Source organism: Planococcus citri, chromosome 5 (assembly GCF_950023065.1).
Source record: "Planococcus citri chromosome 5, ihPlaCitr1.1, whole genome shotgun sequence".
Lineage (NCBI taxonomy): Eukaryota > Metazoa > Arthropoda > Insecta > Hemiptera > Pseudococcidae > Planococcus > Planococcus citri.
In genome coordinates, this window is record NC_088681.1 from 68,757,336 (window position 1) to 68,772,376 (window position 15,041).

Consider the following 15,041-nt stretch of genomic DNA (forward strand, 5'->3'; position numbering starts at 1 on the left):
CCGCCGATCCTCCGGGACAACTCTTTTCTTAGAGGGAACATCCTAAGGAAAATTTTAAAGCAAACTTGCTCAAAAAAAAGTTGGCCTTACATACAAAATGGCGGCCATTTTGATTGACAGGTCAGCCGAAATCACAGATTTCGCGTTTCAACAGGACTTGCACGAAATTTTTCAAACTTTACAAAGGTAGATCGAAAGATAATGCAAAAATTCATCAACTGTCAAAATTTCAAGTGCTAAAGTGCGTTTTTCGATATTTGGTGAATTTTTGAAAATCGAATTTATGCCAAAAATATGGGAAAAAATCAAAGTTTTACCAAACTGACCAAGAAAGCTGAAATTTGAGATATACCCTATTTTCGACATGCCAAATCGATTGGAAACGAATTCAACCCGTTTTGAGCAGTTCTGGAGCCTCCAGCAGATTTTTGAAAGTCGAAATTCCCAAAAAATTCCGTCAAATTGGAGTTGTAAAGCTGGAATCTATTCTAAAAACTAATTTCAATGCGCTACGAAGTACTGCAGGTGAATTTCAAGTCGTTTTGGAGCCTCCAGCAGATGTTTGAAACTTTAAATTTTCACAAAATTTCATCAAATTGAGATGTAAAGCTGAAATTTACTGTACACTCCAATTTTAACACCCTCTGAAGACGACTTTAGGTGGGTTCAAGTCATTTTGGAGCCTCCAGCGACTTTTTTGAAAATTACTGGAGTAGATTTTTGAAACTTGAAATTTCCTCAATATTGAGATGGAGAGTCGAAATTCATTATGCAAACTAATTTCAATACGCTACGAAGTTGACTGCTGGTGGATTTCCAGTTGTTTTGGAGCCTCCAGCGGCTTTTTGAAAGGTTAAATGGCGTTTTTTTTGGAAAATTGAAATTTTCTAAATGTAGCTGGAAGTTTCAAAACCATTTGATGCCACCATGTAGTCTGCGAAGTAAATTTCAGCTAGCCAACTCCATTTGATAAATTAATGTTGGGGAGATTTAAAGTTTGAAAAGTCTACTGGAGGCTCCAGTAATTTTCAAAAAAGTCGCTGGAGGCTCTAAAATGACTTGAACCCACCTGAAGTCGTCTTCAGAGGGTCTTAAAATTGGAGTGTAGAGTAAATTTCAGCTTTAAACCTCCATCTGATGAAATTCTGTGAAAATTTAAAGTTTCAAACATCTGCTGGAGGCTCCAGTAATTTTCAAAAAAGTCGCTGGAGGATCATAAATGACTTGAATCCACCTGAAGTCGTCTTCAGAGGGTGTTAAAATTAGTTTGCAGAATGAATATCAACTCTCCATCTCAGTTTGATGAAATTTTGTGAAAATTCAAAGTTTAAAAAATCGTCTGGAGGCTCCAGTAATTTTCAAAAATGTTGCTGGAGGCTCTAAAATAACTTGAAATCCACCAGCAGTCAACTTCGTAGCGTATAGAAATTAGTTTGAAGAATGAATTTCGACTCTCCATCTCAGTTTGATGAAATTTTGGGGAAATTTCAAGTTACAAAAATCTACTGGAGGCTCCAGTAATTTTCAAAAAAGTCGCTGGAGGCTCTGAAATAACTTGAACCCACCTGAAGTCGTCTTCAGAGGGTGTTAAAATTGGAGTGTAGAGTAAATTTCAGCTTTCCATCTCCATTTGATGAAATTTTGTGAAAATTTAAAGATTCAAACATCTGCTGGAGGCTTCAGGAATTTTCAAAAAGTCGTTGGAGGCTCCAAAACGACTTGAAATTCACCTGCAGTACTTCGTAGCGTATTGAAATTAGTTTTTAGAATATATTTCAGCTTTACAACTCCAATTTGATGGAATTTTGTGGGAATTTCGAGTTTCAAAAATCTGCTGGAGGCTCCAGAACTGCTGAAAACGGGTTGAAACCGTTTCCAATCGATTTGGCATGTCGAAAATAGGGTATATCCCAAATTTTAGCTTTCTTGGTCAATTTGGTAAAATTTTGATTTTTTCCCTCATTTTTGACCTAGCCTAAATTTGATTTTCAAAAATTCACCAAAAATCGAAAAACGCACTTTAGCAGTTGAAATTTTGACAGGTGATGAATTTTTGCATGTTGAAACGCGAAATCTGCGATTTCGGCTGACCTGTCAATCAAAATGGCCGCCATTTTGTAAGTAAGGCCAACTTTTATTTGGGCAAGTTTGCTTTAAAATTTTCCTTAGGATGTCCCCTTTAAGAAAAAAGTTGTCCCGTAGGATCGGCGGGGGGGGGTGCAATTACTCCTATTGTCATATGCCGGACTAATACCATCACTCGAAATTTTAGGAGCTAAAAGTGCATTTTTCAATTTTTGATAAACTTTTAAAAATAGACAAAAAATCTACGTTTTTTCAAAAAAGAAATAAATAAAAATATGTAATATAAAATATTACGTACCTACCTACATTAATTATTTAAAAATAAAAAATAATCATTTTATTTTTTTTTAAATCAAAATTTTATTTACTTAATTATTTTACCTGAATCTTTTCAAAAAAAAATTAATTATTACATATTTTTATATAGGTGATCTGTAGGTACTTTTTTTTCAAAAAGAAAAAAAATTCCTAAGAAATTCAAACATTCGGCGTAAATGTTTTTTTGAACATTTTCGGAAAGTTCTGAATCCAAAATGGAAAAATAATTCAAAGTGGTTTAATGCGAGTAATCGAAAAAGGTTCAAATTTTATGTACAAAACCGAAAATTTCCATTGAAATTATTTTGAGCTGTTTTAAAGAGCTTTTGAGTCCAAAATTGGTTCATGATTTTCGAAATTTTCGTAAAAGTGCTATGTGACCTATAAGTGTGTTGAAATTTTGGTACAAATACAAATTTAAGAGCCACGTAGAGATTCTGTAAGTTTTATAATTTGTTATTGAAAGCTTCGACGCTGCTGCACTCATGAATTTCAGATCCCTCTTCATTTGGTAAAATTTAGTAGAAATTTCGAGTTTTAAAAATCTGTTGGAGGTACCAGAATTGCTCAAAACGACTCAAAACTACTTCCAGTCGATTCGGCAGGTCATAAATAGTGTACCTAAGGGTCTATTTACCAAATTTTAGTTTTCTAAGTTAATTTGACGTCCCTAATTTCCCTTTTTTTTTCATTTTGAGCCCAAACTTGATTTTTAAAAATTCGCCAAGATTCAAAAAATCTTCATTTGGGTAAAATTTTGTCGAAATTTTGATTTTTAAAGAATTTTTACTTTTATTTATTCATTCATTTCAATTTAAACGCAAAAACAAAAAGGGAAATCCCGTTGATTTCAGTTTTTTTTTTTTTAATTAAACCAGATCTGCTCAAGATGGCTCGAAAAGGTTATAATACTTACGGTATAATAGGTATCAAATTTCAGCATTTAAGGCAAATTTTACGATTTTTATGTAATTCGCCGAAATCAAAAAATGCACTTTGGCTTCTGAAATTTTGACTAGTGAATAATTTTTGAATGCTCCTTCGATCTAGCTTCGTCATGTTCAAAATTTTGCCCACCAGTTTGAATACCTCCCTCGATTGAAGTAATCGAATTTCGCTTTCCCATGGTTTTCATGCTGCTTTCGAATGGCTTTTCGCTTCCCTGTATGTATAGATAGCTTCTACGTCGATGGTAATTTTACTTTAGCTTTTTTGATCCTGAGTTTCAATAACGTATTTTCTTTGCGATTTCACACTCTCGTATCATTGCGGTGTATTTAGTTTTATAAATGGTATTTGACGTTCTGGTACCTATAGGACTCGCGTATGGGGTATAATAGTCAACTTTTCACCGGTTTCATAAACGAGATGTAGTTGAAGGTATCTACTTTGTTACAAAACTACGCTCCAGAGTGTTATTAAGTATAATACTTATTACACGGTAGTTCGATAAATATTCATAATACGTTGTAAATGCGTTCAGCCTCCAGATAGTACATCTCATTGTGTAAAGAGTTGCACAAAAGTAGGCTGAAAAAAGCTCCGGCTTTCTCCAATGTACCTACGAATAAAAGCTAACTCGTTGATAAGTACATACATAATATGCAGCTTTTTCTATTGCTTTGTAGGTACGAGTGTTATTTATTCAGTTTGCCAAATCATTTTTGATTCGGATTCTGGTCTTTGGGTATGATTTTTCGAATTATTTCTGCTGTTTGGTATCGTTGAATGATCATCGTTGTGTTATGTTATTCTTTTCTTGATGATTTCGAGATCTGGATGGAATAGAGTTGGTTATATAATTAAAAAAACAAATTCTGTAGGATAAGAATATATCAACAAATTAACGTAGGCACAATGAACACATTCGTATCAAAGAATAACTATAATATAATACCATCACACTTATTATTACGTACGTACGTAGACGTCGTCTTAGTAATAATAAAACTAGGAAATTTCTTTTGTAAAAAAAATTAAGATTAAGTAACTATAAGCAACATAACGACTTATAACGTTGAAGGAATTGAGTTACGTTAACGTTGACTCGAATCAAACGATCACAAACGTTTTAAACTTACTAATATATAAAATGAAACAAAAGTAAAAAAGTAAAAAAAAAAAATGTAAATTATTAGATATGTCATGAAAATCTAGGAATGTCAATTTGCATCGCAATACTTGTAATAAAGGAATGTAACTTTTAGCTAAGCTAAAACCTTCGAGTTGTCTGCTTAAAGCTTATAAAAATGAAAACAATTACCACATCGAGTACGATAACAATAAGTTAATACTAATCAACGTCGCGAAATAAATTCAAAAAGCAATCTTTTCAGTAAGGTCTTGGTCGGTATTGGTTAAATCTTCGAGATTTACGAAAAGGTCCTCCCCTTCGATTGAAATTAGCGAATGGTCTCCTTTGAACTGGGTGTTGTTGTCTATATTTCATCTCGTTCCACGGAGCTTGCTGTACCACATCATCTTGAGTGGTCGAATCTGGCATAAAATTAGGGTTTTGTGCGAGTAATGGCGGTGGTGGTTCTTTCCACGAAGGCGGCGGACTCCCATCGTGATGACCATTCGAAGCGAATTCTTCTTGAGCAGCGGGATACACTTGTAATTCGCCAATTTCCGCATCATCTGTTTCGTTCACTGGAGTCGAGTACCAATTCTGGTCATTTAACCGGATCAATTCGTTGTTATTGTTATAAAAACCATTTTTCTTGGGTCCTCGTCTGCCACGTCCTCTTCGATTAAAATTCGTTCTGATACAAGTATTTCTTCTTCGAAATACTGGTTCGGCTTCGTCAGCATTCGTCTGACTGCTTTGTACATTCAAACAATCCGGTACGTTTGGCAAAACGACATCTTCGCCAGAATTCGAGCTAATCATTCGATAACCTTCGTGAATGACACGATCCAATGCTATACTTTTTACTCTGCCAGGTAACTGAACACCCCACGATAAAGATACATGAGTCAGTATTAAATTAGTAATCAGTCGAACTGGTAACGGAGTATAATGCAAACCATCAGCTAAACGACGATGTAGTTGCATACGTAGATGATAATGAGTATCTAAAACATCAAATCCGTGAGAAACGATCAACTGACGACAGAACAAATTAGCTTCCATTATTTCGAATCTCAGCATACTCTGAAGAAAATCAATCTGACGTATCATTAATCCTCCTCGTATGAGCGACGAAACTGGCGAAGTCGTAATCCAAATAAATAACGTTTTACTGGGAAGGCATTCTTTCAACAGGTACATCAATTTGGTCATGTTCTCTTTGAACGTTACAACACCATCAGGTCCCCATCTGGATATATCCCAAAGGGTCGAGTTCATAATGAAAATATCCGGTGTTCTCATCGAACGATCTTTAATTTTAAGTAAGAAACGTTTTATTTCTTCGTTATAACATCTCGAAATGAAATGGTACTCGAGATGAACTCCATGGTGTACAAACTCTCGTCCTTCGGCATATCCTCGGCCTCGGTTAATACCATCGAAAACAATCCTTCTATCACCTTGAAATTCTTCTTCGCCTCGATTACGGAGATCGCGTAGATTAATTAAAGAATTACTGTTTACCAATTGTACCAAGTCTTTATAATTTGCTCGTACATTCGAACCTCCTAACATGAAAATGAACTTTTCCCTCAGCAGTTCTCGGGTGTCTTCGGAAGAAAAAGTGTCCGCCATGGCAGTGAAAATTCGCGAAAATATTCATTGATCGGTACAACGTCTTTTGAGACGAGATTTATACGAATTTCTCGTAATATAAATTATAAAATTGGTGAAAAAATTCAACTTTTCACTCGATTTGCATCATTCTTCATCTTTATCAGCGGCGTTTTCTTATCAGTGAAAATTTTCGTGCATGAATCCTGAAAACTTGAAAGAAAAACATGAATTGTTGACGCGAAAAGTTTTCGAAACGATGTACAATCGAAGAAAATTTCCAATTGAAGGTGAGCAAATTCGTTCATTTTGTTGTTATGAGTGTTGCGAATATAGCAATATTCGGAATACCATTTTCTGATTGGTTGATTTCATTGTTTTCGTTCAGTTCTAATCTTCAACTCTGATCTTTTTATTTTTTTTTTACAAAATTTAGAATTTAGAAAAGTGTCTAGACATTTTGGTAACTTTTTCGAGGTTTTTCGGTAATAATTTCAATTAAATATGAAGAAGTAATTCGTAATTCGGTTCTAAAATGAATACGTATCGTTTCGTACTCTTTCTTCCGCGTTCGTAAGTCTGGTAGCATCCTTCAAGTTCCGGTAAGTATTTCAGCAAAATTCAAAGAATTTTCCTTATTTTCCAATTAAATCGTATCGTATTGTTCTGCAGACTGATCGCGAGCAGCTCTAGATACTATTTGAAAGTTCAATATGCTTCGAAGAACATCCACGAAGAACTCCGGTGTGAATTTTCCAACGTAAACAGTCTACGAAAATGAGTTCGAGTAAGTTGTGATTTTCATTTATTATCTATCATTTGAACGTTTTAAAAACGTACGGTATCTTATTGGAACGACCAAGAGAAGCGAAAGAGCGATATCCTGCGGAGACGGTTGGCCGGAAGCACTTAAAAATACATTACGCGCTGTACGATCGCGTAAAAGGAATTTCGCCATGGTTTACAATCAAAACACAATGAATTTGCGAATAAACAAACGATTAAAAACTCATTAAACAAGGTACCTACGTATAATTTCAGCATGATTCGTAGCTGCTGTGTTGTGTATGGTCTACGGCGTCGTTGGCGTTTTACAAATTCGTGGCTTTTTATACGACAATAATACGAAGAAAAAGCTGGACGGTGGTACGTCGTCGGTAAAGTATTCGCAAATTCGCATCGAAGTGCGTGTGTATTCGCGTATTTGCAACAATTCGAACGTATATTCGAGTTGTTAAATATTCTATTCGTTTGATCCAGTATAAGCTTCGCTGTTCGGTACGGTAAAAATGGCCAAGATGGTGCCGCAGAAAGTTTAGTTTAAATAGTAGCAGCCGCAGAACGTTGCGTAAACCGCAAGCCGCGCTGAGCGGTGCGGTGGCGTATTTTATTTCAAATGCCGCCGTGAACTCGTCCGTAATACATTACTAATATACATCTTCGAAACCATTAAATAGAAAAGCCAACATTTGTACGGATCGAATGGCCAAAGGCCGAACATCGTGTCAGAAGTTGCTAATGTCGGTGTCTTTACCACCGGATATGTAAATTCGACGGATTCCCGCGTATACGCTTTTCGCTTTACATTTAATTACCTTACGTTGCCGCTTTTCTATTTCGACGTAGGGTCAGAGATTTTTTCCCTTGATGGTTTGACGATGCTTTGTAGGAGAGATAGTGCGTTTGAAAATTACTTTGATGAAAATGTGTTTGCTTACCTATGTGGGATGATTTTAGAAGGGATAGTGTGATGTATTTTGTTTCATTCGTTTTCTGTACGCTGAACGTTGATGTTGGTAGATGAATAATGTTTAGTTGGAGTTTTTGCCAAGATAAGGATTCTGATTTATACGAATTTCAAATTCATTGAAGTATTTGTTGATGTTTTGATTTCGATTACATTGAGCACCATCGGCGTCATCGTTTCGACATCGAATTTCAAATCGTGGTCAATAGAGCAACTAATTTCCAGCTGATTTGTTTGTGAAATTCTGCTTTATTCGAAATGGGAACAGAGAACGAATTCGTGCTGAATATTTTCATCAAAAATAAGTTCGCATTTCAACCTTTATCAGAGTTTTTGAAGACTTTTCTCAATTATTGCAGACATTAGGATTGGTGATCTTCAATTTGGAGTCGCCTCTTCGGAGTTGTGAACATCGAAGTTTGTGAAAAGAGCTTTTTTGGTTCGTGGAGTCGTCGAATTACGAATTGTTTTTTATATCAGTGCTGTCGAATCTTCTTCGTTTTCTTAGCTTAATTTTTTTTTTTTGAAACGAAAGGAAAAATCAAGCTTGCACGAAATTTGCTCAAATTTGGTATGTATAGGCTTGGTTTAAAGACGAATTGGAGAGGTTTTTGATCCGGTGTCATTAGCGAAGCCCCTTCTCTTTGAGGGAGATTTTTTTTTTATCGAAAATGGAATTATTGAGAACAATTTTCAACAAAAATGTAGAATTTTCAAAAAAAAAATATCAAGTTTATTTAATCAGTTCTTTTTTTGGGGGGATTTTTTGCAATTTTGGGAGCCTCTAAGGGGACCAACATTTTTAGTCGGGGAGCCAGCTTAAGGATAAATTCCCCCCCCCCCCGGTCGATCATCCGCCATAACTTTTTTCTCAAAGGGGGAGTCCTAAAGATCATTTCTAACGCTTGTACTAAAAAAAAAGTGGCCCTACTTACAAAATGGCGGCCATTTTGATTGACAGGTCAGCCGAAATCGCAGATTTTGCCTACCAACACAGGACTTGCACGACATTTTTTTCGAAAGATCAAGCAAAAATTTATCACCTGTTAAAATTTAAAGTGCTGAAGTGCCTTTTTCGATTTTTGGTGAATTTTTGAAAATCAAAAGGCCAGAAATGAGTGGAGGTAAAAAATCAAAATTTTACCAAATTGACCAAGAAAGCTGAAATTTGGAATAGACCCTATTTTTGACATGCCAAATCGATTAGAAACTATTTCGAACCGTTTTGGGCAGTTCTGGAGCCTCCAGCAGATTTTTGAAACTCGAAATTCTCACAAAATTTCATCAAATGGAATTGAAAAGTCGTCATTAATTCTGCAAACTAATTTCAATACGCCGTGAAGTCGACTGCAGGTAAATTTCAAGTCGTTTTGGAGCCTCCAGCAATTTTTCGAAAATGACTGGAGCCTCCTGTAAATTTTTTAAACTGGAAATTCCCATAAAATTTCATCAAATGGAGTTGGAAAGCAGAAATTAATCCTGCAAACTAATTTCAATACGCTATGAAGTCGACTGCAGGTGAATTACAAGTCGTTTTGGAGCCTCCAGCGGTTTTTTGAAAATTACTGGAGCCTCCAGGAGATTTTTGAAACTTTAAATTTCTTAAAAATGTCATCATGAACGGAGATGGAAAGTCAAAATTTATTCTACAAACTAATTTTAATACGCTACGAAGTCGTCTGCTGTTGGATTTCAAGTCGTTTTGGAGACTCCAGCCACTTTTTGAGAGGTCGTATGGTGTTTTTTGGAAAATTGAAATTTCCAAGAAGTAACTGGTAGCTTCAAAACCATTTAAAACCATTTGAAACCATTTGAAACCACCATGTAGTCGACTTCATATCGTATTGAAATTAAGTTTTCGAAGTAAATTTTAGCTTGCCAACTCCATTAGGCAAAATGTTGCGGGAATTTCAAGTTTCAAAAATCTATCGGAGGCTCCAGTAATTTTCAAAAAGTCGCTGGAGGCTCCAAAATGATTTGAACCCACCTGAAGTCGTCTTCGGAGGGTGTTAAAATTGGAGTGTAGAGTAAATTTCAGCTTTCCATCTCCATTTGATGAAATTTTGTGAAAATTTAAAGTTTCAAAAATCTGATGGAGGCTCCAGGACTTTTTGAAAAGTCGCCGGTGGCTCCAAAACGACTTGAAATCTCCCTGCAGTTGACTTCGTAGCGTGTTGAAATTAGTTTGCGGAATAAATTTCGGCTTTCCGACTTCATTTGATGAAATTTTGTGGGAATTTCGAGTTTCAAAAAATTTTCTGGAGGCTCCAAAACTGCTCTAAACGGTTTGAAACAGTTTCCAATCGATTTGGCATGTCGAAAATAGGGTCTATCCCAAATTTCAGCTTTCTTGGTCAATTTTGTAAAATTTTGATTTCTCTCTCATTTTTGGTCTAAATTTGATTTTCAAAAATTCACCAAAAATCGAAAAAGGGACTTTAGCTCTTTAAATTTTAACAGGTGATACATTTTTGCTTGATCCTTCGATCTACGTTTGTACGGTTTAAAAAATTTCGTGCAAGTCCTGTGTTGGTACGCAAAATCTGCGATTTCGGCTGACTTGTCAATGAAAATGGCCGCCATTTTGTAAGTAAGGCCACTTTTTTCTGAAGGACAAGGGCTAGAAATGTTTCTCAGGACTCCTCCTTTAAGAAAAAAGTTGCCCCGGAGGATCGACAGGGGGGTGCATTTAAACAGTCTTTCCTGCCAGTTTGGTAAACTTTCCACTTTTCCGTATTTTTGGCCCAAAATTTTCTGAAATGAAAATTCATAAAGAATCGAAAAACTGTATTTTAGCATCTGAAATATTTTTTTAGGCGATCTACCTATTCAAAAATGTATTTTTGATAACTTTTGGCAGTCATTGATGAGCCATCGAAATGAAACGAGGAACGATCTAAATATTGATAAAAATCAGACTTGAGACTAATGTTTTTTTTTTTTTGATCGTCTATTTTTTTCTTCTAGTATGTTTGGATTTCTATTTAAATATTTTTCATCACACGCCTACTCTGTATTTGAAAATTTTCGGTATTAATTTCATTGAACGAAAACGATTACCCGGATTAAATCAGCTCCACGTGTCGGATCCTGTTTAAAAAAATCGTCGTCCACATTTTCCTCGTTTTCCCCCTGTTTTTTGTTTGTTTAATTTTGTTGATTCCATTATTTTAAAAACAAGTTGTTAACATTTTTTTTTTTTTACTCCATTAAATTGTAGAATCCTTAAAATCTTTTCGTCTTTGCGAATCAGAACGTCGGTCGTTTTATTTTCGCTAAACGTAATCCTACTGTACCTTTTGTAATCTTGATCTAAATTTAAAAATTTTTCAAATGTTATTTTTCTTAACGGTTTAGAGTGGAATTTAATGGCGTACTTTGGAAAATGTCTGTTTCGCAGCATACTCTCTTTTATCTTCGAAACTTGGTTTTTAGACTAGATACGTTGTATTTTCTATCTTTTTTTTTCCTCCTTAAAAACGGTCACACAAACACGCCATGAATAATTCCACGCGTTCTTCTGTTTATCTGTTGTTGGTTCTTTTTCTCCAAACCGAGTACGTGTATTTTTTGCTCTCTGTTATGCATCTTTCTCAATTTTTACCCCGGGTTTGAAACGTTCAGATTGAAATACGTAAATGTCTAGTGTGTGTTTATTTTGTTGTGTTGAGAAAATTGGTCACAATCGAACTGCTCTGTACGTATTTCCTATTCCTATATTTCGATTTCGAACGGCGACTCGATGTTTATACAATCTGAGAACTTTTAAGTGTTATTCTGCTTTATACTTTCTTCGTTCTTTGCCGCGAATTGCGGATTGTTTGAAGAATTACTCGAGTGCGCGAGCATCGTGTTTGCTCATGCTATAAATTTAGATATTTTTGGACAAGTACTAGACTGTGGTTGTATGTAGTTCAAAGCCCTGAGACTTAATTTCAGTCCGTTTATGTTGTCGAAAGAATCCTGCAACTCTTGCCACACTATTATCAGTGACTGTGGTAAAATACAATTTGTTAAATTTCGCAGCTCGTTTTGCTATACACAATTGTTCATTGTAAACGAAATTAAAGCGAGTGGTTGCGAAAACTCCGCCAGAGTTGTACAATATCGCGTTTTTCGCAATTACAAAAAAATACAACGAATGCTCTTACACCCCTTTATTGGAGAACGAGATTTTTTCTACCGCTGCGGAAAAATAATACCCGCTAATTTTACAATTACAACTTCATCATGCGCTAAAGAAGAGCATTCGGTGGTGGAAAAGCAGGACAGGAGGTGTCAAACGACCTAATTAAAACAGCAGAGCGAGAAATAGCGAAACAAGTTGTTAATTTCCATCGTTAAAAATATTTCATTCCTGGGTTTTATGCACGCGGTGGTTGGTGACGATAACGAAATGATTTTTTTTTTGTTTTCATTATTTTTATTCAGATGTTGGAAAAAATAACATGGATGGAATGAGCAGACAAGAGAACCTCTTGAGGTTTCCGCCTCTAATTTGAACGGGACCGCGATTTTTGGAAAGAGCATGTTCTAAAATCCCCAAATCCAAATTTTCAGCTGCCCAAGTTCATTTTTCGATTTTTGGCGAATTTTTGAAAATCCGAAATTGACTATTTTGGTGATTTATGCTTTTTTTAAAAAGTACATTCTTGATTAGTAAAGATGTTCAAAATAAGTCCTAAAACTGATGTTAACCCTCCAAATCCAAATTTCGACATGTCCAGCCATTCTGGAGCCTCCAGCGCTATTTTTAAATTTCTCCAGAATTTTCAATTTGCTCCAGAAGGCGTGAATATGAAGTTGGGCAGATAAAAATCGAGTTGTGTGTTATACTCGACCTGTTTAACGAATTTATCCACATTTGAGCCGATTCTGGAGAGGACACCTCAAGATTAGGTTTTGACCAGCTTTTTTCATAATAAAAATATCCAAAAATTAAAGGGAGGCCCAAGAAAGGCTGGAAATGGCGAAATTCTCTCTCGTGTGATTAATTAATGACAAAATACAACGATTCGCGCAAATTTCAAAAATTTTCTCACAAACGAGGAATTTTTGTTTTTGGATATTTTTATTTTGAAAAAAAGCTGGCCAAAAAACCACTCTTGAGGTGTCCCCTCCAGAATCGGCTCAAATGTGAATAAATTCATTAAACAGTTCGAGCATAACACACAACTCGATTTTTAGCTGCCCAACTTCATATTCACGCCTTCTGGAGCAAATTGAAAATTCTGGAGAAATTGAAAAATAGCGCTGGAGGCTCCAAAATAGCTGGAAATGGTGAAATTCGCCCTCGTGGGGTTAGTTCATGACAAAATACTGCGATTCGCGCAAATTTCTGAAATTTTCTCGCTAACGGGAAATTTTTGATTTTTGATTATTTTTATTTTGAAAAAAAAACTGGTCAAAAAACCACTCTTGAGGTGTACGCTCCAGAATCGGCTCAAATGTGGATAAATTCGTTAAACAGGTCGAGTATAAAACACAACTCGATTTTTAGCTGCCCAACTTCGTATTCACGGCTTCTGGAGCAAATTGAAAATTCTGGAGAAATTGAAAAATCACACTGGAGGCTCCATAATGGCTGGAAATGGCTGAACTCGGCCTCAGGGGGTTTGTTGTGTTCGAAATACAGCGATTCGCGCAAATTTCAAAAATTTCCTCGCAAACGGTAAAATTTTGATTTTTTTGGAATTCTTATTATGAAAAAAGCTGGTCAAAAAACCACTCTTGAGGTGTCCCCTCCAGAATCGGCTCAAATGTGGATAAACTCGTTAAACAGCTCGAGTATAACACACAACTCGATTTTTTGCTGCCCAACTTCATATTCACGCCTTCTGGAGCAAATTCAAAATTCTGGAGAAATTGAAAAATAGCGCTGGAGGCTCCAGAATGGCTGGAAATGGCGAAATTTAGATTTGGGAGTTTTAGGACTTATTTTGAACATTTTTACTGATCAAGTACGTACTTTTTTTAAAAAAACATAAATCACCAAAATAATCAATTTTGGATTTTCAAAAATTCGCCAAAAATCGAAAAATGATTTGGGGCAGCTGAAAATTTGGATTTGGGGGTTTTAGAACATGCTCTTTCCAAAAATCGTGGTCCCGTTCAAATCGGAGGCGGACACCTCAAGAGGTTTCCTTGTGAGCATCTTGTATGATATTCGGTTGTTGCTCAAAATGAAATTTAGTCGATATCGAAATTGAAAAATATTCCAGAAATTTGATCGTGATTTTTTAAAAAATGAGCCTATCAAACCATCTGAAAATTGGGTTCAGATCCTCCGATTTTGCTAAAGAAAAAAACAATGAAATGATCCATCGTCAGCAAGCTTCTCGAGGACGATTTTTTGTTGTTGAAAAAATCCAACAGATGTTCAGTGCTCAAAAATTAACCTCGAATGCTAATTTTTTAAAAGCTTTCAAACTTTCGCAAACTCAATCACGAAACATTGTTTATGAAGAAAATCAAAAATCACCATAAAAGAAAAGAAAAGGGTTCGCCAATTGAATAGACTATATACCATGCTGTCGCATCGTTAGATGGTATAGGTAATGGAGTGCAGTTGCTTAAGGAAACAAGCTTTCGCCTAAGTCATTTTCCACTTTACATTTCCTGCTTCGCTCAATGAAAATAGGAAACGTTGTACGGTTAACTAATTCGCCCGAAACGAGGGGCTAACAGCAGTCTATTTAAATGTGTTTTTAACCTTATATAAACCAGCTTGATTTTGTTTCTTATTTTCCCTCGAGAAGCAACGAGCTTTTCCTATTGCTCAAAAAAGGGGTTCTCTTCTGCGACACGCACCCTCTCTCTAATTTACACAATGCGACATCTTTTTCCTATATACTGTAAATCCTTCGCGTTCGGTATAGCTAGCTGTATCTTAATAAAGGCAGGCGCCTTTATACTTATGTAAAATTTACTCACTACGTGTAGATTTGTTGCCATACGTGCTCTTTAGGCGATTTGCTGCGAAAATACCCTACTTATGTTTTTTCATTTTTGTGAAAAATGAACGTTCGTATATTACCTTGGTGGAATTAAATCGCTGTATTTGATGCTTTTCGAGGGGAACGGAACTAAAACAAATGGGAAATGCTGCTGGGTGTGAATGTACGAGTAATGCTGAATTGGTGTAGTATAGTTTGTTGCGTGGAAGTTTTAAAAAAGTATTAATTTTCGTTTCGGTATATTTTT

The 15,041-nt window shown here is 35.7% G+C and overlaps 1 protein-coding gene and 1 long non-coding RNA gene across 2 annotated transcripts in view; one reads left to right on the forward strand and one right to left on the reverse strand.

The window, feature by feature from the left end:
• kek2 (kekkon 2) overlaps positions 1-15,041 on the reverse strand; it is a 597,210-nt gene that overhangs the window by 474,711 nt on the left and 107,458 nt on the right. The window lies entirely within an intron of this gene.
• Positions 6,539-15,041, forward strand: part of LOC135846271 (uncharacterized) — a 200,407-nt gene continuing 191,904 nt past the window's right edge. Inside the window, exons 1-2 of the long non-coding RNA XR_010558936.1 lie at positions 6,539-6,693; positions 6,764-6,878. This is a non-coding gene — a long non-coding RNA (uncharacterized LOC135846271). The remainder of the gene's footprint in view (positions 6,694-6,763; positions 6,879-15,041) is intronic.